Source organism: Corythoichthys intestinalis, chromosome 20 (assembly GCF_030265065.1).
Source record: "Corythoichthys intestinalis isolate RoL2023-P3 chromosome 20, ASM3026506v1, whole genome shotgun sequence".
Lineage (NCBI taxonomy): Eukaryota > Metazoa > Chordata > Actinopteri > Syngnathiformes > Syngnathidae > Corythoichthys > Corythoichthys intestinalis.
This window is the reverse complement of record NC_080414.1, coordinates 13,468,346-13,481,084: the sequence shown is the minus strand read 5'-3', so window position 1 is coordinate 13,481,084 and position 12,739 is coordinate 13,468,346. Positions and strand designations below refer to the sequence as shown.

At 40.4% G+C, this 12,739-nt stretch overlaps 1 protein-coding gene across 1 annotated transcript in view; it reads left to right on the top strand.

Annotated features, from left to right (window-relative positions):
• Positions 1–2,271: 2,271 nt before the first annotated feature.
• tmem108 (transmembrane protein 108) overlaps positions 2,272–12,739 on the top strand; it is a 45,775-nt gene continuing 35,307 nt past the window's right edge. The window contains exon 1 of the mRNA XM_057824396.1: positions 2,272–2,616. The gene's annotated coding sequence lies outside the window, so the exon portion shown is untranslated. The remainder of the gene's footprint in view (positions 2,617–12,739) is intronic.

The window sequence follows — 12,739 nt, the reverse complement described above, 5'->3', positions numbered from 1 at the left end:
TTTTCTTGGGATGGGACATTAATAAGACCAAACAGATTGGGTAAATAGGGGTCAGGCAAGGGCGTAGGTTTGGTCTCAACATTGGTAGGGACGATATTACAGCATAACCTGTATGTACAATTTTTGCTTGGGATGGGACATTAATAAGACCAAACAGATTGGGTGAACGGGGGTCAGGGCTACATTTCTCATGAATATGAACCTAATTAATTGATATGCTAAATCAGGGGTGCTCATGACATCGATCACGATCGGCCAGTCAATCGCAAAGCTAATGTGGGTAGCTCGTGGCATCCCCCCCAAAAACTTTGTTTTTTTTAATGTACAAAATTAATTATGATTGTTGTGTGTATGTTGTGTTGTGTAAGCTACATATGAGGTTATTCAGCACCCCTCTCTCTCTAAGCAGCTTCTTGCTAATGTTTTTTCTAGTTCCATAGTTTCCAGCAGAGTTCACTACATTTCTCAGTTTATTTAATGTTAACAGTAGAAAACACAAAGAGAAGGACACTTCTCTCGAAGCAACTTCCTACTTGAGTTTTGCAGGTTAGCAAGTTCATACAGTTTAATGTTATGCTAACAGTGAAGCAGGTCGGACCTACAGTAGCAAAATTAATGGGGTGGTACCCACTTCCAAAACAATGATGTATTTGTCTAACAATGGCTGCTGCTGGCTGAAAAAAAAAACCCTTCTCATATCTCTAATATTTAATGTACGTGTGTGTGAGGGTCAAGTCATCAGCCAATCAAATGTGCGTTTCAGAGGAAAAAATGGACTGGCACATTCCGCAAGTGAAAAGATGTACATGTAAATCTAAACGTAATGAAAATAATTCACTTAAATAAGGGTGGGGTCAATTACAACAATTAAAACATATGGGAAGACAATATAAATGACCTATATGAATGAAGTCATTACATAACGCAAAAAAGGTTGCTTAAAAGTTGGTGGGACAATATGAGCATCCTGAAAAGTTGGTAGTGTTTTGTCCCAACCGGCCCTATGCAAACCTACGCCCTTGGGGTCAGGGCTACATTTCTCATGAATATAAACCTAATTAATTGATATGCTAAATCAGGGGTGCTTATTAGGTCGATCACGATTGACCAGTCGATCGCAACACTAGTGTGGGCAGTTCGTGGCATCCCCCCATCTCCGCATTTTTGGTTCTATATTTTCCAGCAGAGTTCACTACTTTTCTCACAGACTAATTAACGTTAACAGTAGAAAACACACAGAAGGACACTTCTCTCTAAGCAGCTTTCTACTTGAGTTTTGCAGGTTAGCAAGTTGGTTAGCAGTTTAATGTTATGCTTACTCAGATGCAGGTCAGACTTTCAGTAGCAAAATTAGTGGTGTGTTTCCCACCTCCACAACATTGGCGTCTTTTTAAATTACAGTGGCTGCTGCTGGCCGAAAAAAACTTCTAATATCCCTGTGTGAGCGTTTCGTGTGATGTGTTTTGGAGGTTGAGTCAAGTCATCAGCCAACCAAACGTGTTTGAGGGGGGAAATGACTGGCACATTCAGCAAGTGAAAGGGGTAACTGTAAGTATGAACATAATGAAAATAATTCACTTAATAATGGTAGGGTCAATTCTATCAGTACAACATATGGGAAATTACCTATATAACTGAACTCATTTTATAATGCATTTAAGGTTGCTTAAAAGTTGGTGGAGACAATTTGAGCATCTTGAAAAGTTGGTAGTGTTCTGTCCCTACAGTCCCTATACAAACTTACGCCCTTGGTTGATTTGTGTTGCAAGCTGAAATTTGAGAGAATTCTGACACATTCTCAATTTAATAAGATACAAGGAAAGTGAGCAATTAGCTCATTCACTGAACAAATTCAACTGGTAAAATCAAAAACTGAAGATGAGCTGTTGTAGACCACAACTCACACCAGTTGCTCACACGCAGAAAAACGAGGAGTCATAGGCTCTTCCAGTTTGTCAGTCCTTAGACCACGCCCCTTAAAGGCACACATACGACCCTATGGCACAACAAGAGTTAATTTCTATAAGATAAAGTATTATTTTCTTCTTAAAATTGGGTTTTTGGGGTGACTAGAATAGATAAATACAATGTCAGTTAAGTTTCAAACCAAAGCAGCACTGTCCCTTAACATAAACATTTCGCATTGTATGTCACTTCTTCCTCAAAATTCTAGGTTCTGTTAACTCAATTGCTCCCATGGGGCTTAGTCGGTTGCGGACAGGATCCCGACCTATTAACCAACGCAGATCCATCCAGCGACTGCAGCATCCCCTCAAGCTCCCTCATTAACATTCCCTCCCCGTATACGCGCGCCTTTAGGTCCTCCCTCACACTTGGTGGGTGGCACCGGCGCGACCAAACCCCGACGGCCCGGTCCGCTCGGAGGCGGAGAGGGACCTGCGTCACAGACGGGGAGCGCATTGACGGCACCGGGCGAGCGAGCGAGCGCCTACCGCGGTGGTCCTCAAGTCCGTCGGCACCGCCTTGCGCATCCGCGGAGCCGCACCGCGACGCGACACTTGTCAGCCAGCCGCCCCCGGACCATGTGCGCCTCGACGCGGTGAAGCGCGCCTCGCCATCGGGCTCGGATACGCCGACGATACCGCGCCGTCATAGGTGAGTGGAGTGCTGTTTATTTACTGCCGCGCGTATCGATCCCACCTATCGATTGGTCATCGCGCGACTGCATCATTTGGAACACGTTAGCAGACGATGTCATTCCTACCTAGTGTGATGTTACAGTGTCAAATCCGAACAAGTTGGTTGAATGCACTTTGAGTGTGGATGCGTTTGCCTAGACCAGACAGACTAATAAAGATGGGTGGGCAGGATGACAGCAAAATAAACTGAGCAGAGCAAAGGGATTTCCATGGCGTGATGATACACAAGTGCAAATATTTGGACTATAGTAACAGGAATATGTGAGATGGTAAATTCTGTTTGTTTGCTATTGTTGGTTTTTAGTCCTGTGTAGTCAACCTGAAGTTAGGTTTTTGTATTTTACAAGGTATCGTGAACCAAAATTTGAGTTGAGAAAATGCATTGAATGTTGTGAAAACATCAAATGCTGAAAATTTAACTGCTGTAGGCTACAGCTCACCACGGATTTTCACGCGCAAATTTATCAGTTAACACAAGTCCAGTTTTTGATGTCACTTTTAGACCACGCCCCGTAATTCACTGAATAAACTCTACTCAGATACTTTCATTTGAATTATGTTTAGACATGTGCCGGTTACCGGTGTCAAGGTATACCGTGGTATTAAAACATCAACGTTTCAATACGCAAACATTTTCTGACATAGCGTCCCTAAGGTATGAGCCGTTTTTTTTATGTCCCAAAGATGCGTGAAGAAATCCCTTGCTTTCAGGTGCAAGGCTCAACCCTCCCCCACTTGTTGTTGCTCAGTGTCAGTGAGTCAGCTGTGCTACACGATGGCTAGAGGAGGTGAAACTCCTGAACTTTTTTCCCCATCAAAGAAAATAAAATCGCTGGAATGAGAATACTTCAGCTACACAAAAGTTTCAGACAGCCACGGCTTAGAGGAGGAGGGCCAACCGACATAAAAAACATGTTTGTGAAGGGTGGCTGCCGAGGAGGCAATACCTCCAATATGATTTTGCATTTATACAAAATTAAAGGTCAGTAAACATTGTCATGAACATTGCCAAACAGCTACGAGAGTTAACTCCAGCGTGTTTAGTGTGTCTAGCGGTGATAAAACATGGTGTGTTTTACTCTCTGGCAACTGTCTGTGTTGGGAAAGAGTGTGTGTATAATGTAAACATGATACGAGTCATAGACACTAGCTTTTTATGGAAAATAATTCAGTTATTTTTGTTCTGATGGTAATAATGTTGAGCTGGGGCTGTGGGTTTAGGCTCACCTAAAGGACCGTATTTATTTTAATTTGAATATTTTGTTATCATTGTTATGTTTTTTTATTTTAACGTAAGTATAATATTATGTTCCAATATGCAAATATGTTTAAAAAAAATAAAAATCCTGTTCAATTCTTTTTTTTTTTTTAAGTAAACCCAGATATCTCAAAGTAACACATTTTAGAGCTGTAATTGTAACACCGTGAAACCGTGATATTTATATCATATCGGCACATGCCTATTTTGGGTTTACTGATAACTTATTAAAATTGGTTGACGGTAAGACGTCCAATTAATTTGAACTAGGAGCTCTAGCAGTGAATGAGTGCTTCTCAACCATAATTTCGGGCATTTTTAAAAATCTATTTTTCTCGTTGTTGTGAGACAAAATTTGTGTTAAGAACAAGCGTTGAGTGTCATGTAAACAAATTCGGGGGGGGAAAAAAAACAACAACTTGCCAGCCAATCAAAGTGCGGTATTTTGCCGTCGCTTGCTATGCTGTAACTCATTGAATAAACTCTCACCTCAGAAACTGTCACTTAAGATATCTTTAAAGTTTTTGATAGCTCGTTAAAAATAGTCAAATCCATTTCATCTGGAAGATTTCAAAGTGAATAATCACGTTTCAGCAACATTAACGATGTTAGACGCAGGCCCGGTATGTGACCGTAAAGTAGGCGTGGTTGAGCCAGTGGAGGGTCAAACAGAATGGTAAGATTATGTACGGAGCTGTAATATAATATAATAATAGTCCACTCAGGAGGGTCCCGTTTATGCTCATCGCACCCGGCCCCTGTTCACATTTGTTCCACCACTGGTTAGACGTCCAATACATTTGAAATGGGAACCTCCCAGAGTCCCAGTTCAAATGGATTGGATATCTATCCACCATCCATGTCAGCCGATGAGTTCAAAACCGACAAGGTACTGTCAAACAACTACAAACTGCAGAAAAACAAGAGTCAAGTTGCAATTGTCTTATAATCTGATTTTATGTGGTTTTATTCAACATTCCTGGTCAGGGTACACTCTTCCAAAACCTGTCAATCTTTGCGTAGTTTGTCCTCAGAGTCGAGTGTCGCCTTTTAAGCGCGTAAGGAGTCAGGCGACAAAGTGGATAATAGGAGGAACTCTGTTAAGGCCAAACGGAGAACACCAAATAGTCCGTTGTGCTTGTTTGGAAGTCCTGATCCAACCTGCTAGTCAGACCTCGCCATTGTGAGCGGAATGTTTGCACCCCCCTTCTCACCTCTAGCCTCCTTTGTTCTGCCGGACAATCCCCCCGTACTACCTCTGCCCCCCCCTCCGCCAATGCCATGCGTGAGGGGGAGCGGGGTCAGCGGGGGTAATGACATCTGGAGAGGACGTATTAGGGAGATTATGAAGAAAATGCATAGAGCTAACGAGGACGTGTATTCCTTCAAATATCCAAATCGAAACTTCATCATTATGTTCTTATCGTTGGAAAATGATCACAGAGCTAAAGTCCAAGTCAGGAAGACCAAACAGTGAATCTCTTATCACTGATGTCAGGAAAAGTCTGAAAAACGCCCGGAAACTATCAGCTTTCCCATCCCGCCCGGGTGAACCTATCGCAGGAAATGGTGGAAGAGGGATAAAAATGCTGATGGGAAAGTAGGCTTTAATAGGCGACTTAGCCCCCCCCCCTCCTTCCCATATGACTGGTAGCGAATGGTACACCGTGAGGTGGAATGTGGCCCCCGCGGCACCCCTTGTGCAAGTGCTCAGGATGGACTTTGCGCCGCTCTCCTGGCTGACAAAATAGCAGCGGCTAAACCGGATCCAAACAGGATCTCAAAGCCGACCCGCGGTGTTTCTTTTCCGGCGTTTCAGAACAAACACCCTTGAATGCTTTCGAAATGATCGTCAGGAACAATTTGAGAGGTTCACGTCAAAGTCCAATCATTTGAGAAGCTCTCACCAATGGCCCGGAACGAAGTCGAAGTTAACATTTGTTCTTCCTCTGGCCAGGATACACCATCCCACCAGAGTTTATCCCTAGTAGACATCCGATGAACGTTCGTTCATTCGCTGTCACCCTCCCACTGCGACCCTCCCACTTCAAATGGATTGGCCGTCCAGTGCTGTCAATAGCAGCAAAACTAAGGCTGCCATGATTAACTAACTAACTGATAAACTAGCAATAAACTGTTTAGAGACAATGACAAATGTCCAATTTTTTTAGCCTCTTATTAACATCCCAAAACAGTATAAACAGTGATTCCTCAATTATTGCTGTTAATCGAGACCAGAACCAATATGTTAAGTGAAAAACCGCAAAGCAGTGTCACCCCCCCATTTTAAAATACATTCATTTTGTGTATAAATACAGTAATACCAATAAGTGTATTAGAGTTGTTCCGATCATGTTTTTTTGCTCCCGATCCGATCCCGATCGTTTTAGTTTGAGTATCTGCCGATCCCGATATTTCCCGATCCGATTGCTTTTTTTTGCTCCCGATTCAATTCCAATCATTCCCGATAATTTTTCCCGATCATATACATTTTGGCAATGCATTAAGAAAACAATGAATAAAACTCGGACGAATATATACATTCAACATACAGTATATAAGTACTGTATTTGTTTATTATGACAATAAATCCTTAAGATGGCATTTACATGATTAAAATTCTTTCTGTGAGAGGGATCCACGGATAGAAAGACTTGTGACTTTGTATATCGTGACTAAATATTGCCATCTAATGTATTTGTTGAGCTTTCAGTAAATGATACTGTTGCCATGCCCAGTGCATGATGGGAAGTGGAACCATGACTGTGCGCAGTGCTACCAATTGATATATCTTCTCTGCGTTGGCAAATAACATAAAGTGTTAAGAAAAAGATCATTTGCTACCTTGCTTCCCTACATTGCTTCCCATGATATTTCTAATCGTAAGGAGCGGGATTGTAAGGCTTTAGCCAATAAAAAAAGGCTCCAAAGGCTGCCAAAATTCACTCTACTCATTTTACGCTGGCTTTAATCTCTCTATATAGGTAAAATGGCGCCATTACAGATTGAGCGCAACAATGCGTGAGTGGGTCGTGCAGCGCATGCATGAATTGTGTTAAATATTTTAACGTGATACATTTTTTTAAAAATTAATTACCGCCATTATTGGGATAAATTTGATAACCCTACGTTAAGCCTAAACTAAAGACTCTGGATGAGTGTAACATATTATGTCTGTAACGTTAAATACAGTTAGAAAACGATTTAATTAAAAAAAAATTTAAAAAGGCATGGCCGATATTTTTTTGCTGATTCCGATACTTTGAAAATGTCGTGATCGGGACGTCTCTAAAGTGTATATGAAACCCTATAAATGCATATTTTTATTTTCATTTTAGAAGCGAAAACCCGAACAGACAAGATATATTTTTTGTTTTATTTCAAAGAATACATTGAAACAAGTAAATAAAATATCAAATAAATAACATACATAAAATAATGTATAAATAACACATACAGTACTTTCATATGATACATGTGTGTGTGAGAGTGTGTAAGTGGAAATATATACATTGATGTAAATAAAGCGTACATAAATATGTAAGGAATCTAGGGATGTCCCGAGTGCATATTTTTGCACCCGAGTCCAAGTCACCTGATTTTGCGAATCTGCCGATACCGAGTCCGGATCTGATACTGGAAAAAAGTCTTTGAATAATACAGTGGTATGAAAAGTATGTAAAAGTATCTGAACCTTTGGGAATTTCTCACATTCCTGCATAAAATTACCTTCATATGTGATCTGATCCTTGTCAAAATCACACAGATGAAAAAAAAACAGTGTCTGCTTTAACTAAAACCCCCCAAACATTTAAAGGTTTTGGATATTTTAACGAGGATATTATGCAAACAATGACAGAAGAGGGGAAAGTAAGTTACCATCAGTAAGCATCACATTTAATATTTTGTGCCCCACCCCCCTTTGGCAGCAATAACTTCAACCAGACGCTTCCTGTAGCTGCAGATCAGTCTGGCACAAGTACTAATCTTGGCCAATTCTTCTCTACAAAACTGCTGGAGCTCAGTCAGATTCCTGGGATGTCTGGCATGAATCGCTGTCTTTATGTCATGCCACAGCATCTAAATGTGTTTCAAGTCTGGACTTTGACTTGGCCCCTCCAGAACGGGTAATTTGTTCTTCTGAAACCATTCTGAAGTTGATTTACTTCTGTGTTTTGGATCATTGTCTTGTTGAAGCATCCATCTTCTTTTTAGCTTCAACTGTCTGACAGACAGCCTCAGGTTTTCCTGCAAAACATCCTGATAAAAAAAAGTTGTCCAGGCCCTGAGGCAGCAAAACACAGCCCCAAACATGATGCACACTCCACCATGCTTCACGGTGAGGTGATGATGTTGGTGAGCTCTTCCGTGTTTCTTCCACACATGACGTTGCGTGTTACTCCCAAACAAGTCAACTTTGGTTTCATCAGTTCACAAAATATTTTGCCAAAACCTCTGTGGAGGGTCCAAGTACCTTTTTGCAAACATTAAACGAGCAACAATGTTTTTTTTTAGACAGCAGTGGCTTCCTCCGTGGAGTCCTCCCATGAACACCATTCTTGGCCATAGTTTTACATGTTGTTGATGTGAGCACATAGATATTGGACTGTGCCAGTGATTTCTGTTAGTCTTTAGCAGACACTCTAGGGTTCTTTTTTACCTCTCTGAGTATTCTGCGATGAACTCTCGGCGTCATCTTTGGTGGATGGCCACTCCTTGGGAGAGAAGCAACAGAGCCAAACTCTCTTCATCTGTAGACAACTTCTCTGACTGTCAGTTGAGGAATATCCAGACTTTTAGAGATGGTTTTGTATCCTTTTCCAGCTTGATACAAATCAACAATCCTTGATCGCAGGTCTTCAGACAGTTTTTTTGACCAAGCCATGATGAACATCTGACAATGCTTCTCATCAAGTCAATTCATACCAGATATGTTTTAGAGTGGACAGGGCAGCTTTAAACCACTGATCAGTGATTGGGCACACACCTGTCTCAAATTGTTTGGTAAAAATTGGTTTCAATTGCTCTTTAAATCTCCTTAGGCAGAAGGTTCATTTACTTATTTCCCCCCTTTCTGTCTTTGTTTGCATACTACCCTTATTAAAATTGGAAAACCTATAAATGTTTGGGTGGTTTTAGTTAAAGCTAACGCTAACTCCACGGAGTAAGCCACTGCCATCTAAAAAAAAAAACATTGTTACTCATTTAATGTTCGCAAAAAGGCACTTGGACACTCCACAGAAGTTTTGGGAAATATTTTGTGGACCGATGAAACCAATGTTGAATTGTTTGGGAGTAACACACAACATCATGTGTGGAGGAAAAATGGAACAGCTCACCAACATCAACACCTTATCCCCACTGTGAAGCATGGTGGAGAAAGCATCATGATTTGGGGCTGTTTTGCTGCCTCAGGGCCTGGACAACTTGCAATCATTAATGGAAGAATGAATTCAAAAAGTTTGTCAGGATGGTTTGCAGGAAAAACTGAGGCTGTCTGTCAGACAGTTGAAGCTAAAAAGAGGAAGGATACTGCAACAAGACAATGATCCAAAACACAGAAGTAAATCAACTTCAGAATGGTTTCAGAAGAACAAATTACCCGTTCTGGCGTGGCCAAGTCATAGTCCAGACTTGAAACTCATTGAGATGCTGTGGCATGACATAAAGACAACGATTCATGCCAGACATCCCAGAAATCTGACTAAGCTGCAGCAGTTTTTTAGAGAAGAGTGGGCCAAGAGTAGTCCTGATCGATGTGCCAGACTGATCTGTAGCTACAGGAAGCGTCGGGTTGAAGTTATTGCTGCCAAAGGGAGGGGGACACAAAATATTAAATATGATGCTTGCTGATAACTTATTTTTCCCCCTTCTGTCATTGTTTGCATAATATCCTCATTAAAACATGAAAACCTATAAATATTTGGGGGGTTTTAGTTAAAGCAGACACTGTTTTTTCATCTGTGTGATTTTGCACAAAGATCAGCTCACATTTGATGGTGATTTTATGCAGAAATGTGAGAAATTCACAGTGATACCTCAATTATAGCTGCTAATCCGGACCAGAACCGATGCATAAAATGAAAACCCGCAAAGTAGTGTCACCCCCCCCCCCCCCCCCCCATTTTTAGCAAATATATAATATTAATAAGTTTATATAAAACCATATAAATGCATTAGGGCTGTCAAACGATTAAAAATTTTAATCGAGTTAATCACAGTTTAAAAATTAATTAATCGTAATTAATTGCAATTCAAACCATCTATAAAATATGCCATATTTTTCTGTAAATTATTGTTGGAATGGAAAAATAAGACACAAGACGGATATATATACATTCAACATACTGTACATAAGTACTGTATTTGTTTAAATCAACAAGATGGCATTAACATTCTGTTAAAGAGATCCATGGATAGAAAGACTTGTAGTTCTTAAAAGATAAATGTTAGTAAAGTTACAGAAATGTTATATTAAAACCCCTCGTAATGTTTTCGTTTTAATAAAATTTGTAAAAAATTTCAATCAAAAAATAAACTAGTAGCTCGCCATTGTTGATGTCAATAATTACACAGTGCTCATGGTGCTGAAACCCATAAAATCAGTCGCATCCAAGCGCCAGCAGAGGGCGACAAAACACCAAAAAACACAAGTAAGAAGTCGACATGACACTGTGCTGTCATTTTAATCTGTTTGAGCGGGGCATGTGCGTTAAATGCGTCAAATATTTTAACGTGATTAATTAAAAAAAATAATTTGGACAGCCCTAAAATGCATATGTTATCATTAGAACACAACAGGATAGTTTGAAACAAATAAAATAATTATAATTACGGATGTCCCTGATTCGATCACGGGCCATTTTTTACAGGATCAGAATCAGGTGAAAAGGATCGGGCTAAAAAGTAACAAAATAACCCAGAAATACAATGGCATTGCCAAAAGAAACAAAAATATATACGTTTTACACTCCCGAAAAAAGCAGAAGAGCAAGTAAATATTCTCCGATTTCCGCACTTACAGAAATTTTACATACATTATATTTTAACGAAAAACACAGTTAATGCACCCGATTAACTTTTGCAGGCCACACAAAAAGATGGCCCCCCGGGCCGCCATTTTGGCACACCTGCTCAATTAGTACAGTGAGTATGCTTAAGAAAGTAGACTAGCCGGATCATCTGTGGTGATGTAATAGCGGCTTTCCTTGTGAAATCCAAGCCAAAGGAAGCCTAGACGACAGCAAAAGAGGTAATAAATGAGTGGCCATTAAAGTGATTACAAGGGGAGGTGTTTGTCAGTGGTAGGCTTGCAGATAAAGCGCGAGGGTGACCGTCTGAGCACCAGCCAGGGCGACGTGATCACCACTAGGGAATTCCTGACATTCCTGCACTGCAGCCGTGCCACTCTGATGTGCCCCCCCATCTTCTGACGCGCACCCTCGGGTGTCATAAAACGGAGGGAGGATGAATGAGTGAGTGAGTACCCCAAAAGTTTCACTCTGAGGTTGATAAAGTGGATTAACATCAACCTCCAATGATTAAGGGGGACCATTCCATTATGGAAAAAAAGAGAGGGAAACCTTCTCTTGTTTCCTTGGCAACTTGTCTGGACAATTTTCGTGATGGCTTTGATGGATTCCCCAAGCGTTGAAATCAAACGTCTTGGTGCCAGCTTGGTGTTATTAGGGGTGTGACAATACCGTATTGGCCCGAATATAAGACGGCCCTGATTATAAGACGACCCCCTCTTTTTCAAGACTCAAGTTTGAAAAAAGACTTTTTGAACACCAAATTAATTTTTATACAGAAATAATTACAGTACATCTGAAACAAATGATTATAACTAGGGTTGTTCCGATCATGTTTTTTTGCTCCCGATCTGATCCCGATCGTTTTAGTTTGAGTATCTGCCGATCCCGATATTTCCCGATCCGATTGCTTTTTTTTTGCTCCCGATTCAATTCCAATCATTCCCGATAATTTTTCACGATCATATACAGTACATTTTGACAATGCATTAAGAAAGAAATGAATACAACTCGGACGAATATATACATTCAACATACAGTCCATAAGTACTGTATTTGTTTACTATGACAATAAATCCTCAAGATGGCATTTACATTATTAACATTCTTTCTGTGAGAGGGATCCACGGATAGAAAGACTTGTGACTTTGTATATTGTGACTAAATAGTGCCATCTAGTGTATTTGTTGAGCTTTCAGTAAATGATACTGCAGCCATTCAACCCAAATGCATGATGGGAAGTGGACCCATGACTGTGCGTAGTGCTACCAATGGATATATATTCTCTGCGTTGGGAAATAACATAAGGTGTTAAGAAAAAGATCAATTGCTTCCTTGCTTCCCCACATTGCTTCCCATGATATTTCTAATCGCAGGAAGAGGGATTGTAAGGCTTAAGCCTATTAAAAAAAGGCTCCAAAGGCTGCCAAAATGCACTCTACTCATTTTACGCTGCCTTTTATCTCACTAAATGGGTGAAATGGCGTCATTACAGATTGAGCACGACAATGCGTGAGTGGGTTGTGCAACGCATGCATTAATTGCGATAAATATTTAACATGATACATTTATAAAAAAATTAATTACCGCCGTTTTCGGTACCTTAAGCCTAAACTAAAGACTCTGGATGAGTGTAACATATTATGCCTGTAACGTTAAATACATTTAGAAACCGATTTAATTAAAAAATATATATATATTAAAAAAAAGGCATGGCCGATATTATTTTGCCGATTCCGATACTTTGAAAATGACGTGATCGGACCCGATCGATCAGGATGCCGATCGAT